The sequence below is a fragment of the Myotis davidii genome, unplaced genomic scaffold (assembly GCF_000327345.1).
Source record: "Myotis davidii unplaced genomic scaffold, ASM32734v1 scaffold128, whole genome shotgun sequence".
NCBI lineage: Eukaryota > Metazoa > Chordata > Mammalia > Chiroptera > Vespertilionidae > Myotis > Myotis davidii.
In genome coordinates this window covers 549,234-566,376 of record NW_006299719.1, presented here as the reverse complement: position 1 = coordinate 566,376, position 17,143 = coordinate 549,234, and the positions used below count along the sequence as shown (strand labels likewise).

General features: G+C 38.8%; 1 long non-coding RNA gene across 1 annotated transcript in view; it reads right to left on the bottom strand.

Annotated features, from left to right (window-relative positions):
* The window catches only part of LOC107185004, a 43,359-nt gene that overhangs the window by 686 nt on the left and 25,530 nt on the right, over positions 1 to 17,143 (bottom strand). The window contains exons 3-4 of the long non-coding RNA XR_001515914.1: positions 14,865 to 14,931; positions 8,989 to 9,166 (exon numbers count right to left, since the gene is read on the bottom strand). This is a non-coding gene — a long non-coding RNA (uncharacterized LOC107185004). The remainder of the gene's footprint in view (positions 1 to 8,988; positions 9,167 to 14,864; positions 14,932 to 17,143) is intronic.

Below are 17,143 nucleotides of genomic sequence, written 5' to 3'. Positions count from 1 at the left end.
ATATATATATATATAGCCACATACATTGTGTAGGATTATTTACAACCTCTGGAGAGAATGAACATGCAGCATTAGTGTGCATGGATACTGTCATGTGTTCAAAGAAACACGCTTGCGGTGGGGCTGTAACTACAGAATTCTGAGGTTGAATTTCAGGGTTTATTGGGGTAAGGGAGTGATTCACGGGGATGTTGATATTTTAGCATTTCCTCTTCAACATGGGAATTCAGAGATTATCCTAGGAGAAATGAAGGGGAAAGCTGTATGTCTTAACTTTTCTTCTTAACAAGAGTGAATTTGCAGTGATGTCAAGAATTGGACAGTCCATTTGCCAAATTCCTGTTTTATATATGTGCTTTTTTTTTGTCACCCTATTCCTTTCAAAAAAGGTGTTGCCAAGAGTCATTCCTGTCCCGGCGTCCAGTGCCAGCACCGTCCGATCGAGAGGCCGCTCAGTGTGCGAGGGCTGGCTGCGAGCACAGCTGCTCCGTGGGTGTTGGAAGCATTCCTGAGTGGAAGCCGCTGTGCCTCACACTGAATAAAACTGTCTGATATTTACCACCACTTAATCTACAGACCCCTCCACCTTCTATTTATGGTAACTGCACTGGGTGATTTTTACTACATCTGGACTACAAATATTTTTTAAAAATGCATCAGTTCACAGTAGGGTTGGGACAATAAGACAGAACCCTTGCCATGTCTGCTTTCCCTCAAAAGCCTGGAACTTTTGCTTCTTATGATTCTATCTCTCAAAGTGAAACCCCTAGGCCAGCGGATCTCAACCTGTGGGTCGCGACCCCTTTGGCGGTCCAACGACCCTTTCACAGGGGTCGCCTAAGACCATCCTGCATATCAGATATTTACACTATGATTCATAACAGTAGCAACATTACAGTTATGATGTAGCAACGAAAATAATCTTAGGGTTGGGTCTCTACATGAGGAACTGTATTTAAAGGGCCAGAAGGTTGAGAACCATTGCCCTAGGCAAACCTCTCTAAGCCCCGGAATTTAAAAATTAGGAATTATAATGTCTACTATCAAAAAAAAAGTTGCCAAGATTTAAAGCCATAACTTTTATATAGCATTTAGCACATGCAGCACAAGGGACATAAACAATAAATGCTAGTTGGAATGGAAAACGAGGGCAGAGGTTTGTAAGCTAACGTGATTCCTATCCTGCTCTATCACAGATAAACTGAGTGAACTTGGCCAATTTAATTTCTACTTACTTGGAATGATTACCAATTGCTTATATGTGTGTTCAGTGATAATACAGCTAAAGTGCTTACCATGGTGCCTGGCACATTGTATATGCTCTTTACATTAGCTATTATTATTAACTAGAGGCCCGGTGCACAAAAATTTGTGCACTTGGGGGCGGGGGTGTCCCTCAGCCCAGCCTGTGCCCTCTCGTAGTCTGGGACCGCTCGGGGGAATGACCACCTGCTGGCTTAGGCCTGCTCCCCGAGGGATTGGGTCTAAGATGGCAATCAGACATCCCTCTGGTGGCCCAGCAGCCCTCGGGGGATGTCCACTTGCCAGCGGGGAGCAGACCTAAGCTGCTGTCAGACATCCTTAGTGCTGCTGAGGAGGCAGGAGAGGCTCCCACCACCACCGCTGTACTGGCAGCCATCAGCCTGGCTTGTGGTTGAGCAGAGCACCCTCTGTGGGAGTGCACTAGCCACCAGGGGGCAGATCCTGCATTGAGCATCTGCCCCCTGGTGGTCAGTGTGTGTCATAGTGACCAGTCATTCCCAATCTTTCTGCTGTTAGGGTCAGTTTGCATATTACCCTTTTATTATATAGGATAGAGGCCTGGTGCATGGGTGGGGGCTGGCTGGTTTGCCCTGAAGGGTGTCCCGGATCAGGGTGGGAGTCCCGCTTGGGTGCCTGACCAGCCTGGGTGAGGGGCTGATGGGTGTTTGCAGCTGGTCACTGTTGCTTTCGGAGCTTAGAGCCAGACCACGGCAGGCAGGGAACCTTGGCTTCCTCCATCACTGGAGCAAGCAAGCAAGCCTCCTGCTCGCTTCAGCTGCGTGGCTGCTGGCTGCCATCATGGTTGGCGGTTAATTTGCATATCGCCCTGATTAGCCAATGGGAAGTGTAGCGAAGGTACGGTCAATTACCCTTTTTTGTCTTTTACTAGATAGGATTCATTATTTCTTGAATGCTTGTATAAATAAAACATTCTAGCATACTTTCAGGAAAATCTGTGGATAAGTTCATTTACTTTCCTAGAAGAATGAAGATTGACATGAAATTCTATATAAGTAGGAAGGATCTCCAAACTAATTAGATTATTTTAAGGTCTCTTGGTCTGGACACATACATCCCAGCAAGTATGAATAGAGACATACCTGATCCAAGTCTTATTAAGAAGCCCATACATTCTCTGAGCTTTCAGCTGTCTTCCCCTAACACGGGCAAGATGGCAATGGAAAGGAAGGTCTTATTTGGGTCTCTCTGGGCTCTTGCCCTCAGCTAGTCCAAGCTCCTAAACCAGTTCCTTTGGCTCCTTGTCAGGATATCTCTGTACTCAGCTTTCATGAACTCATGCCCCCTTCTGCTGTAGCTATATTTTTGGTCTGTAGTTCTCCTAGAATCCAGAGTCATTTTATCTTATGGCCATGCTTGTTTTACTATCTCCAGTTAACTCTTAATCAAAAGATACAGACACACAAAACCTATCATTCAATGCAAGTACACAAAGACACACCCACCAAGAGACCCAATGCATGCAGTCAAAGCAACTGAAGAGAATTCACTGAAGATGGAGATATAATTACAAACCTTCCAGCACCAAAGGGGTTTTATGGTTGTTCCTGTGTTCAGTGAAGGATATCCTATAATGAAAAAAAAAATCTACTTCATGAAGAAATTGCTGCATGAAAACCAATTCAAATATATTGGTCTGGGTTAGAGCATCATCCCACCGATGGAAGGATTTCAAGTTCAATCCCTGGCTCCAGAGAAGGCACATGTGGGAGGCAACCAATGGATGTCTCTCTCTCTCTCTCTCTCTCTCTCTCTCTCTCTCCCCTCCTCCCTCACTTCCACATTCTCTAAAAAAAAAAATTAATAGAAAAAATATCCTCAGGTGAGGATTAAAAAAAATAATAATTTTAAAAATATGTAAGTTTTAAAATGTTTTGAAAGGAACTTAATTCATTCACTTTTCAAAAAATGTGTGGAAAAATACGAATAATGGCTAATAGCTCTAGCTGGTTTTGCTCAGTGGATAGAGCATCATCCTGTGGACTGAAGGGTCCCAGGTTCAATTCTGGCCAAGGGCACATGCCTGGGTTGCGGGCTCTATCCCCAGCAGGGAGCATGCAGGAGGCAGCCAATCAATGATTCTCTCTCATCATTGATGTTTCTATCTGTCTCTCCTCCCTTCCTCTCTAAAATCAATAAAGTATATTTTTTTAAAATGTAAAAAAAAAGAATAATGGCTAACATTTATTGAGAATTTTCTATGTGTCAGTTACTCTAAGTACTGAAAAATTATAATCTAATAGGATGTTGATGATCACAAGATCTCTACCTTACTAAGTAAACTGAGGTAAGAGGGGTTAAATAATTTCCCCAAAGCTGCATGATTAGTAAATGAAGAAATTAGATACTTACCATGTGTAAGGCACTTTCCTAGAGGTTGATGTTACAAAAGCAATAATATGTAGTCCCTGCCTTCACAAAGTTTATATTCAAGTGAAAAAGCCAAAAAAAAAGTGAACAGATAAAATAATTTCAAAAAAGCACTAGGAAATGAATAGAAAATGAGGAAACTGCTTTTGGTAAGGTACTTCTTACAAGCCAAATTATGTCCCCTCAAAAAGTCATATCTGGAATTCTAATCACTAGTACTTCCAAAAACTAAGGCACCAGAGATGCTAAGTTACTAGTCCAAGGTCACACAGTAACACAAGAGTCAGAATTTCCACCTAGTTCCTCTGGTACCAAAGCCAACATTCTTTCCATTATACCAGCATTTCTACTTAACCAATTTTTAAAAGGCTTTAGGAATCATAAGGCTATATCTACCCATGTATGGTAGTTGAGAGTTGAGAAATTATAATCAGGGTAGAGAGTCCTTCATTTCTTCACATGCTTCACATGCATACCCCTACAGCTCCCACTTCTTGTCCTCAATAATGATGGTGTTATATTATGGGTTTTATTATTTTTTTAATGTGTTCATGAGTAAAATATTTTAATTGCTTTAATCCCCCTTCACTTTAATTGGATGGGCCCATGAATCCCCTTCAAAATGGCTTGGAACTTAACTGCAGCCTTTGCAAAATGGAACCTCACCAACTCCCTCCAGTGCTTGCCAGCAGGGCATGGGGACGTGGGGTGGGCAAGGGAGAGTTCCATGTAACACATGCATTCTAAGTACAAAATTACAATAATTAGAGATGGCAAAGACTGCGCAGTCTCTCTCCAGGAAGGTCAATGAAAGATTATGAGAATGTTTAGTCTAGGCCTGGTCCCATTCTCCCAAGGCCACATAAAGTGAACAAACCAGAGAAGCCTTTTCTAACAGACTATTACATGATCTAATTAAATGTAGTTTTAGTATATTTTCACCATGTCATGACCCATAACTCAATCATATTTCACAATCACTTCTTCCCATGGAAGCATTGGAGAATCTGAAAATATGAACAAAGCACACTGATTATCTATTAGAAGTTATTTAACAAATATTATTTTTTTTCCTTTTTTATTGTTTAAAGTATTACATATGTCTTCAATAAATATTCTTGAGCATATACTATGGAGAAGCCCCTCTGCTAGCACTGTGAAGATTATAAAAATAGTTCAGAGTACGGCTAGCCCTCAAAATGAATTTGTAAAACTCTAACAGAACGATGTCATCTTTACCTGTGCCTATATTTTGAGGCAGAATTTATAAATTGTGGAGGAAAGGTTCAGATAATAAAGGGCCAACTTTCAGATAAAGAGGAAAAAATGAGCAAACGTAAGAAAAACGGAAGCATTTTAAGGGGACAATTTGATAACAGTTTGCATGTCAGGCTGAGAAGCACTGGCTCTGTTTTGTAAACAGTACAGAGCTAGCAGAGGTGTTTAAATAAAGAAGAGTCTAACAGTGAATGCCTGTTAGGCTAGGCACCAAATTTGGCCTATTATGTATGAATTTATACTTTGATCACCACAATCCAAACATTTACTACATACTAACATGAGGAAACTGAGGCTTTAGAAAGTGTAAATAAAGAATCAGCAATGGAGACTGGTGCAGCCACTGTGGAAAACAGTATGGCATTTCCTCAAAAAAATTAAAAATGGAACTGCCATTTGACCCAGTAATCCCACTTCTAGAAATATATGCCAAGAAAACAGAAATACCAATCAGAAAGGAATATGCATCCCTATGTTCATAGCAGCATAATATACAATAGTTAAGATTTGGAAACAGCCTAAATGCCCATCAGCAGATAAGTGGAGTAGAAAACTGTGGTACATCTACACAATGGAATACTACACTGCTATGAAAAGAAGGAATTCTTACCATTTGCAACAGCATGTATGGAACTGGAGAGCATTATGCTAAGCGAAATAAGCCAGTCAGAGAAAGATAAATATCACATGATCTCACTCATTTGTGAATATAAAGAACATCATAAACTGATAAACAAAAATAGGTACAGAGACAAAGAAGCATCAAACAGACTGTTAAACTACAGCAGTAAGGCAGGGGAGAGTTGGGGGTGCAGGAACGAGATCAACCAAAGGGCTTGTATGCATGCATAACCAATGGACACAGACACTAGGGGGCGGGGTGAGAGCATATGCCGGGGATAGGGGAGGGCAGGGGTTGTCAATGGAAGAAAAAGGAGACATATGTACTACTATTTGTGATACTTTAAACAATAAAAAAAAAAGAATCAGCAATGGCTATGACATGAACAGAATTACACTCCAGGAGATAAGTCTAGCAACCATCTAGGACGAACTCTCGTTTATTATCAGAAACATGTAAGTGGGGAAAAGATGATTTAAGATCAGGATAATAACATGCTGAGTTTGGAGTGAGTAAAAGACAGCTAAGTGGAGATTTCCAAATAGCAATTTTAAAGGTAAAGATGAATTAGAGTTGAGAGGTTAGAGTTAGATCAGACTTGAAAGTCATACCCATAGAGATGATAAAGCCATGGAAAATACAGAGTTATAAAAGAGCAAATTACAAGAAGACAGTGGAAGACACAACTTTGGGAAACACAACCATTAAAGAGGCAAGAAGAATAGAGCAAGCCAGTGAAGCACAGAAGAATGGGAAAGTGAAAGAAATATTAAGGTAGAATATGGCAAAGCTCAAATTCTTGCTGTAATAATTACAATTCTATCTACAAAGTTGGAGAAGAAGAAAATGGAGGAAGATGAGGAATAAGGACTCAAAATAAGTGCAAAAGATTTGGAAGAGGTGTTGTGAAGAATGCAACAGGAAGTCAATCTAATAGGAATGAAAGTAATGTCCAAAGGAGCAATGAGGTCCAACTACCATCAAAACAGGGATTTGCATGGGAGTCAGGGAGAGGGGACGTTGCTCACTTTTCTGGGAGCACTGATAGCCTATGAACACTGCTGGGAACCAATTCCACCATGTCATAATTCCAAGAGTTTCATCAAAAGGTTGATGAGACTTGGGGACTCAACAGGGTTGAGTCACACATGTAGTCACCTGCATCTGGGAATGGCTAAAGGCATTTCCTCAAACTGAATAGGATACATTAAATTGATTGTGGCTGCCAGACAGTTAAAGGGCATCTTAACTACATGTTATTGCCTCCTACTGGCCAAACACGTGAACAACCGTAGGCTAATTCCCCCATTCGAGCAATGGACTCTGTACCAAACCCTGACCCTTTGAAGTGTATATCTCTGCCTTGCCTCAGGACAAGTTGTGTTAATAAAAAGCATGGGGTCCTGGGGATGAGGAGAACCTAAGACCTTAGACTTAAGACCTTAGAACTTAGCTCCTTTAGCTAAGCTCCTCTGCCCCCGAATGCTTTTCAAAATTATATTTCGTCTCCAGACTCTTTATTAGTCTCTGGATTCCTATGTCATCTACGCACAGCCCCTTCTCCAGATTCCTGAACCCTTCTTGATGCTGGGACAAGAACCCTGGCAAACACAACAAGACAGGTAGAAAAGTAAGAAGCGCAGGGGAAAGGAGAATGGAGGATTGTGGAACCCATCCTGGAGCCCAGACTGAGAAGAGAAGCAAGTGAATTCTGCATTTCCCCATTGTCTCTGACAGTCCCAATTGTGGCTGAAGTGATATTTTTAAATGCAAAAATCAACAGGACTCAAAAGTTTTAAAAACTCAAAGAAAGTATCCAAACCAATTTTGTTTCCCTAGGGAACACAAGTTCATCAGCCATACCAAAGGAAATAAACTATGTACATTGTTCAACGATGTTCAATTTAACCAAACTTCCCCCTGTGATTACTGAGCTATGAACCAAATTCTGACTTTATCTGGCTGGCCTTTTGACTATTTTTTGTGGAAAGCAACTTGATCAGATAGAAATCAAGTTTGGAATCAGAAAAATCCACAAGTAGAATATTTACTTTATCATTTATTAGCAGTGTGGCATAAGGAATTTATGCTTCCAGTCTGAGTTCATCTTCTTAGAGACAGGATTATTATGTTTTTTTCTGTGAGGTAGCATATGTAAACCAACAAATATTTATTCTAACAAATTTATTATGTGCCTTTAATAAATGACACTAAAGTACAGTTCTATACTTAAAGAACTAACAGTCTACTAGAGATAACAGGCATTTAAGGACATACATATAATCCTATCTAATAATAGACAAACATGGTAATTGACCATACATTCGCTACACCTCCCATTGGCAAATCAGCATGATATGCAAATTAACCACCAACAATGATGGCGGCTAATTTGCATACATAGGCTCCAAGCAGTGGAGTGAAGCCTGACCGCCCGGGGCTAGCAGAGCAGGGAGGCCTCACGGCCCTGGGGCCAGGGGAGCAGCTAAGCCTGATGTTTCCGGGGCGGCTCTGGCCAGAACTCAGCCAGAGCTAAGGCCTGGGCCTGGGTGCCAGAGACAAACCGGTGCCAGCAGCCAGGGGAAAGGAAGGCCTAATGCACGAATCTCTTCATGCAACAGGCCTCTAGTTGTTATATAATAGAAATAAGCAGAAGATGCAGATGGAAAATAGAGGTGGGAATGAATATCTATTTTTAAAGGTGTGCAGGAGGGTAAGGGTTTAGGGAAAACTTTCTGGAGAAAGAGACATCTCCCATTTCCAAATGCTCAATAGATGTTCCTACCTCCTTACATACACATTTGTAGATAAGACCCTGAAAACCTTGAGACTGCTACTTTCAAAAAATTATTTCAGGGGGGGAAAAAAGGAGTTGCATAAAACCATAATATCCATGTACTTTTCTCCTCTTTATTCTTTTCTAGAACCCTGGGATTTTAAAACTGGATAGGAACATAGAGATCCAAATCTCTAATTTTACAGGTGAGAAAGTCAAAGCCCAGAAAGCCCAGAATGATAATTATCTTTGGAGCAGTGATAGCGCTGCTCCTTGCTCCTAAGGGTGAGCCAGGCCTTTCTTTCACTATAATCTTGCTATCGTCTACATCTCATCTACTCCGAACTCCTTCTTTCTTCTGTCACTTAACCCTCCATCTCCTGAGAAATTACATTAAATAATTCTGAGAGGGAATGATAAATTGTCTATCTTCGTTAATGCTGATGATAACCACTCTCTTCAGGTTACTTTCCTTTTTTTTTTTTTATAGATCCTCAACAGGTCCAGGCAAATAGCACAAATAGTGCTTTGACCTGTAACCGATGTGACACAGTGGGCAATGAAAGCATTCTCCATGCAGTGTTCCTACATTTTTGAAGCCTGACACACGAGGAAAGGAGACTACTGTTTCTGTCAATGGTTTGATCTCTGAGATACCCACCTCACTGAAATCCAGGCTTCGGTGATGATCATCCTGACTGGTGAAAACATATCCATGACACTTTTGGAGAATTACAATGAGCCCGAAGTGTTTTTTATTTTGTATTTAAACTTCCATTTCTCAACATGTAAAATACTTTTCTAAAAGTCTTGCAGTTGTTATTTTCTTTAAGCACTGTCTGTAATGAAAATAGGAAAAGGCTTATTTGGATTCTGCAAAAAGGACTAAGAAAACAAGGTAAAATTCTATAATTTTAAGTTAGTTAAGGCTAAATCAAGTGTGTGCTCTTGGCTTATTTAAATGGCTGTTTTTGTTTTTTAACTTGGCCGACACTGACTTTGGGTGTCTGCAAAGCCCAAATTTGCTAGATATTTGTTAACTCTACCATTCACTCCATGTTATAAATATTTAGCTAAAAACATACACATAAGCCTTCTGAATTTGCATGATCCATTTATTTATAGACAGTGTAAATTCATGATTGAAAAAAAGAAGAAAACATGCTCTCAAATTGGTCAACAGTTCTCCTTCCAACTTTCTGTAAGAGAGGCCTGATAATTTAAACATCCACTCTTTACTTATCTCAAGAGTTATTTTACTATAACTATTTAAAATTGCTAAGTGCAAGAATATGCAAAGTCATATATTTCCAAAAGGGATGCAAAGGATGGGAAGATATTTTTGTTTTCCTCTTGCATGTTTGCAAATGTTCTTTCACAACTACATATGTCAAACAGTATTCAAGCATTATGATTAAGTGTTCCTTGTATATTTTATAGGAAATGATACCTTTTTACCATATCCCAATGGTCTCTGAGCACCTACCAGTTTACCATGCAGCTATTCATAAAAAGGAATTGGGGGGAGGGGGAATATCTGACATTAAAATACAAGCCACCTTATTAGGAATGATGAAAGATGACTTAGAGAAAGTAAGGAATGCAAAAACGTTCTCTATCAGTACAAAGAAAAAATAATGGATGTTTCCTCAAAACAAGGAGAATAGCAGCTATACCCAGTACTTGTCTAATTCACAGCTGTCAGAACTTTTTGGTTCTTTTTTCTATTCCCATCCCACCTCTGGAAAATGATCTATTCATAGTGGAGGATAAAGGTTACTAAATAAGACTATTGTAGAAGGTATATAATTTAGTCATTATATCCTACATCTATATAATTTCTATAACTGTTTGATATAAATAATAGAAAACACTTCAGTATGTTGGCTTTGTGTGTTTCCCTATTATACCATTTGTAAGTTACAATCATTCATTTCTAGCCTAAACTTGGTTTTTGTACATGGTATTAAAAGCCATAGTCAAGTTAGATCAAATTGGGTTATACTTTATGCAAGAGTCATCTAAAAGTTTAAATATACAAAAACAACCATCCCTCAGAAGCTAACTCATATAATTATACTTCTCTAACTTCCATAACTTGTTATTGGCATGCTATTTCTTATGTTAAAATTCTTGCTAAGCATCACTTATTTAGAGACAAGAAAATCTAACAGATGTTTTGTGTTTTGCCAGTGTACTGTTCAAATTCCTATTTCTCAAAGATCTATAGCCAAAGAAGTTCAAGTGAACTATAAAAAACCTAGCAATATGAAATGGGATTTGTCACCATTACATTCCACATGGCAGGCAAGCTGACTCCATTGTGAATTTTTTAAAAAAAAATTGAACTACTTGAGAAATAGTTCAAGTTTTAAAAGTCGACTACAAATGCATGTGTTTATCAGTAATATTGTAAATGGAGTGTTACTCACAGAAAGTGACAAGGCAATTAGATTTTATTGGGCTGGGTTACATAATGAAAGGAGAGCTGAACCAGCAGCCAAAATAATTAAGTTTGAGTCGTCTATTGATGTGTTGTATGACCTAACACAAGTCACTTAATTTCTCTGTATTTCAATTTCTCATCTGTGTTTTTTTTCATTATCAAATGAATCTAATTTAAAAATAAGTAAGGTAGGTGGAGAATATTTGGAAACACCATATAAATACAGATAATTACTATTGTTATTTTCCAGGCATTTCAAGAAAAGGATTCTTGGCTTGTGTTGCAGATATTGCTGTGTACATATTTACTAGTATAGACAATTCAATAATTTGTTCAACTTATAGTTTGAATTTAGAATCATATAGAGAACTGCAGAGCTTGCCCCTTCCAACACAAATCTACGTAGCACAAAACATGGAGGAATACGTGGACATGGAAATCTCTACATGGCCAAACTCAAGCCAGTTTAGGAAATCTCAGTGTCGATTAGCAAACTCTCTAAAAATCTGAAGTTTCTTTATTATTGCTTCAAATATCCCATTAGTTTAGAAAAGCTGGTCATCATTGTTCTGGAAATCTCACCCCGATTCACTCACTACTGAAAACCTCGGCTGTTTCTCAGTCTATTCGAGCTGCTATAATAAAATACCACAGGCTGGCTGGCTTATGAACAACAGAAACTTATTTCTCAGTTCTGGAGGCTGGAAGTCCAAGATCAGAATGCCAGCATGGTCAGGTTCTGGTGAAAGCCTTCTCCCAGGTTGCAGACTTCTCTCTGTGTCCCCAAAGGGTGAGTGGGCAAGGGGTTCTGTGGGATCTCTTTTATGAGAACACTATTCCAATTCATGAGGGCTTGACCCTCACAACCTATTAGTAATCACTCCCCCAGAGGCCCCATCCCCTAATGCCATCACAGTGCGCATTAGAATTTCAAAATATGAATGGGAGGCATCAACATTTAGACCATAGCACCTTCCAACTGTAGCCATAACAGAAAGAAAAAACTGAAAGTCAGAAATTGTAAAAATTTAGTAATTTCTCCAAACAAAAGACATATCTGAAGATTTTGTCTGTTTCTCATATCATGTGCTAGCCAATTTTTTAAGAAATTAGTGTCTGGTTATATTTCATTATTCAACCTACCCAGCAAAGTAAACACTGCAGTGACTTTAGAAATACAATATGAAGGGAAATTAAGAAATTATAACTAGCCAGAATATCTTACTAGAAACAGAAAACATTTTGAATATCCCACAAGTAACTTTAGTGCTCTTCACTACAGAATAAGCCATAGTGATGGCCCATATTATTAGGTATGTATGTAGGTAGTTATGTATGTAACTCTACTGGTAAATCTTCGGTGGAAGCTCTATACTATGTGATTAAAACCCCCATGTAAAACAGGAAGCCCAGTGTAATGTCATAGTACTGTTTTAATTCTGAGACAAAAAGAATGCTAGAAGTAAGCTAACTAGCTTTTATTGCAAAACTAAAATGAGATTATAATTTCTTCTAGAATACCAACAGTCTTCTGCTTCTTTTGTATGTCTCCTAACACCTAATTGTAAATATATTACAAATGTACTAAATGGTTATTGCTATGATCTGAATGTTTGTGCCCTCACCAAATGCATATGTTGGAATCTTAATGCCCAATGTGATGGTGTTAAGAGATGGGGCCTTTGGGAGGTCATGTGGGTGGATCCCTCAAAAATGGCATTAGTGCTCTTATGAGAGACCTCACAGAGCTCTCTAGCCCCTTCCACCAGGTGCTAATACAATGAGAAGTATGCAGCTCACAAGAGGGACCCTCATTCAACTAGGCTGTCACCAGACTTCAGACTTCCAGCCTCCAGAACAGTAAGAGGTGCATTTTTATTGTTCCTAAGCTCCTCAGTCTGTGATATTTGGTTATAGCAGTCCAAACAGACTAAGACAGTTCTTGATGAAATAAAGGCTACCATAAGCAAGATTTCAGGAACTGGGATTTACATATAATTAATGTAATCTGGGATGACATATTGTAATTAATCAATGGTTTGAAATAAACAGTGATGTGTATCCCAAACAGTTAATGTCATTAGTTAAATCATTAGAACATACTAAAACTTTCCAAAATAAATTGGATTTTTATTTGCCAGACACTATTAAAACCTTTATATGTATTAACTAACTTAAACCTTTTACAACCTGTGAGGAAGCTAATATTACCCCACTTTATAGATGAGACAACTAGTCACAGGGCTTATAACTGTGGAAACCAGGATTCAAATCCAGTTTGGCCTAACTCCATAGCTAATACTCCTAGCTATTACACTATAACTTCCTCCCTTTATGGACTCATGTCTCTGAATACCAATTATTATGGCATGAAATGCATAGTAGAAAAACACCTGCAATTGACATAATGCTGAGGGAGTAAGCTTTATTGTTCCAAAATCCATGTCCCCAGGGTTCAAAGGCTGGTGGAACAACCAAGGGAAAAATCTCTGGCTAAATCTGGCTAAATGAGGCAAACCCTGAAGCACCTGGCAGGGGGGGCAAGCCAGAAAATGTTGATCCAATAACCTGCCTGTCTATAGCAGCTAATCTTCCAGCAAGATGAGCTGACTGCAACTCTGATGGGAGGCAGCTGTGCAAGGTTGCTTCTGCGTAGCCAGATTTCTATTATTGTCCTTTTATGGTGGAACGTTGTAAACTATCCTATGCTCTAAGGTCAACAGCAGTTTCCACAAGCCTTTCTAGTCATTGCCAGGCCAATTGACTGGGGACACATGGCTAAGAGAGCAAACTAAGCAACTTGAGCATAAGCTTAAGAGCTGGAGTGTGTTGCCTGCAAGAATGCACACCCACCAGACTTCCAAAACAGATGTGCTAGCACACAGCCAGACTACAAGGTTTGCTTTCCTCTGCTTCACATGTTGGCCAGGATGAAGAATATGGTTGCCAACAACAAACCAACCACCACAGCTGGAATGTCCAGCAACTTCAATCTGAAGAAATATTTCAGAACATTTCTTTCACTCCATGGTCCTTTTCCATTAGTTATTTAAGAGCTTTTTAAACTAAACCCCAATAAATTCCTTAAAGAATATTTTATTAATATCTCTCTCCATGGTAAACTGAAAGTGCTCTTGAAATCCTTTTAAAATAAATGCTATTTTTTCATTCAAGTGAAAGGAAAAATAAGATAATTAATAGGAGAAAAAATCAATTTGGAATGCCACTCTTTAAAATATTAAATGCTACATGACATCAATGCACTCACTAATGAAGAAAATATGTTTGTTTGTATGTTTAAATAATAGCAATGAATGTATATTATATAATCAGAAATGCAATTTGCATAGGTATTTTTTTTTTACTCTCTTGAGCTTGGTAAATAGGTTTCAATTTATGGCTTTTCCAAGCTATATAAATTAACTTTATTTCATTTAAGTGGATAAAAAGATATCACAGGTACATAAATATTTTTATACAACTCATAGAGTGAAAAGTACCTTTTAATAACCATTACATCAGAAAATCAAGTAAAAATATACTTACCTTAACTTTTAAGCAATTTTTAAAAATATTCCCTTTAAATTCCCAGAAAACATTTCTCATTCATTCATTTAGCATATCATCTATTATGTAAAAAGTATATACTGGCATTTTAATTCTCTTCATCTAAAGATCATTATAATTTTCTGCCCAACAGAAATACTCTAAGACTACAAAACCTTCATACTTCTATCTTTACATGTAAATCTCAAAAATAATTTAATTACATTAAATTGGTTATATTAAAATAATTATTACATTTGAGGCTATGATTTCCCTCTGTGATAGTCAGATTAATTAACAAAGCAGCTCCAAAGATTTCTCATAGCAATACTAAAGGGAAGATCTGCAAAGGTGAAGAAGATACTTGTACATGCCAAACCATGTCTTCACCAGGAGAGTCCTTTGAGAGTAACTGAGTCTGCTTCCACATTCCAGACTTTCTTATCTCCTCATATCTCTGTGAGGTAGAGATCAGCAGAATGCAATCACTGCACACATTTCTGCACTGACACTTCCTGATTTTGAATACCAGCTTTGCTACTTACTGGCTGGGCGACCTTGGACATGTTGCTTGACCTTTCCAATTTGAGTTTCCTCTTCTGTAAAATGGAACTAAAAAAGTACCAACCACATAAAGTTATTGTGAATATCAAATGAGATGATGCAAGTAAAGTACTTAATAAAATTACTGAGAAGTAGTAAATAGTCACTGCATTTACATTTTATTATGATCTCTGTAAGATGACCCAAGAGAGTTGAGGAAGGCATGTTTACATTAGTGAGTAAACCAGATGGTAGGAATAGCATTTAAGTTTAATGTTGTTTCTAATGATATACAGAAGTTGCACTTGAATAATGTCATTCAAAAATGAATTAAAAATAAAATTGTCCTTTCATAAGAAGGCAATCATTAAAGACCCTAACAACATTGCTGAAAAAATGTATGTGAGGCAGGTAGAGCTAGGCAGTCTCAGGAGAGTACATTTTTCCATTAGCTTTGAAAAAGGTGAATAGGGAATGATGCAAAAGAAAGCATTTCTGAAATGGTGAAGTAAAACTCAGAAAATCCACTCCTTTATAAAAGCAATGCAAACATTAGAAACACTTGCCAAAACCAACATTGTCAGAACTCAAAATTAACTAAAGGTTTGCAACAATCCAAGGAGAGTTTATTTAAAAAAACAATAACAATGATAAAAGACAATTTAACTAACCACTAAGCCAAATGAACAGAGATTTGCTTGATTGGCCACATACAATAAATACAGATTTTACAGAATTAATTCCAGAAAGTCACAACGAACAATCAGAAACAACAATCAATAGCGACAACCCTCCTGGAGAAAGGAGGGTCTGACTTCAAAAGTTCTTATAATATTTTAAATTCCGTGTTTTGTTTGGTAGTTACAAAATAGTCATGGAGATGTAAAGTACAGCATAGGGAATATAGTCAATAATATTATAATAACTATGTATGGCACCAGGGGCGTACTAAAAATATTAGGGGAGACACTTTGTAAAAATATATGAGTATCTAACACAGTGGTTCTCAACCTTCCTAATGCCGCGACCCTTTAATACAGTTCCTCATGTTGTGGTGGCCCCCAATTTCATTGTTACAAATTGAACATAATTAAAGCATAGTGATTAATCACAAAAACAATATGTAATTATATATGTGCTTTCCGATAGTCTTAGGCGACCCCTGTGAAAGAGTCGTTCGACTCCCAAAGGGCTCGCGACCCACAGGTTGAGAACTGCTGATCTAACCACTATATATCTATAACCCCCCCTCTACACACACCCGCAAAGCACAAATTTTTGTGCAACGGGCCTCCAGTATATATATAAAAGGCTAATATGCAAAGTGTCCCCTTGGGAGTTTGACCAGGAGTTCGCTCGCTCGCTATGACATGTGCCGACCACCAGGGGGTGGCACAGAACATGGTGAGCAACCAGCGGCAGCAGTGGGGTGCTGAGGGAGCGAGGGAAGGAGGAGGCAGGGAGGCAGGGAGGCAGGGAGGCAAGGAGAACTGCGCAGTGGCTGTGCACAGTTGGCAAGGGAAGGAGGAGGAGGAGAACCTGATTGGCCCTGATTGCTAGCAGGCCTAGGGACCCTACCTGTGCACAAATTTTATGCACCGGGCCTCTAGTATACAATAATATTGAATGTAAATTGTAATTGAAAAACAAAATTTTATAAATAATAAATAAATGTTTTTAAACAAAAAACTATGAGACATGCAAAGAATAGGAAAGCATGAACCATGGCAAGTAGAGCCAACAATATAAATTATGTCTGAGGAAGTCCAGATAAAATGAGAATGGTAATCCTCAAGCCAACAACTAAGAAGCTCAATGAACTTTAATTATATAACTCAGAGTTATATAACACCTCAGCCAGAGGCTTTAGGCCTGGGTCGGTTGTTGATGGTGGCGGCAGCAGGGAGCTGGGGGTGCACCAGCCCAGGGCTAATGACTCGCCAGAGGAGTTAGGCCTGGGCAGGGGCCAAACCGGTAATTGGTGTGAACTACAGAGGAAACATCTTTTCTGACTGTTGATTGGTTAAGCTCCCTATATGCCACTGGTAATATTCTTAGTAACTTGGGTAATAAGAGTCCAAATAGGTGATCTAGGTTTTTTTTACCGCACTCCTGGAGAAAAAAAGGAAGGTCTGCTGCTGGAGGGTTAAGAAATATCATATCCTGCCCTAGCCGGTTTGGCTCAGTGGGTAATACCTCGGCCTGCCCAACACAGATTCTGGGTTCAATTATGCCCAAGGGCATGTACCTAGGTTGCAGGCTACTCCCTGACCTGGGCCCG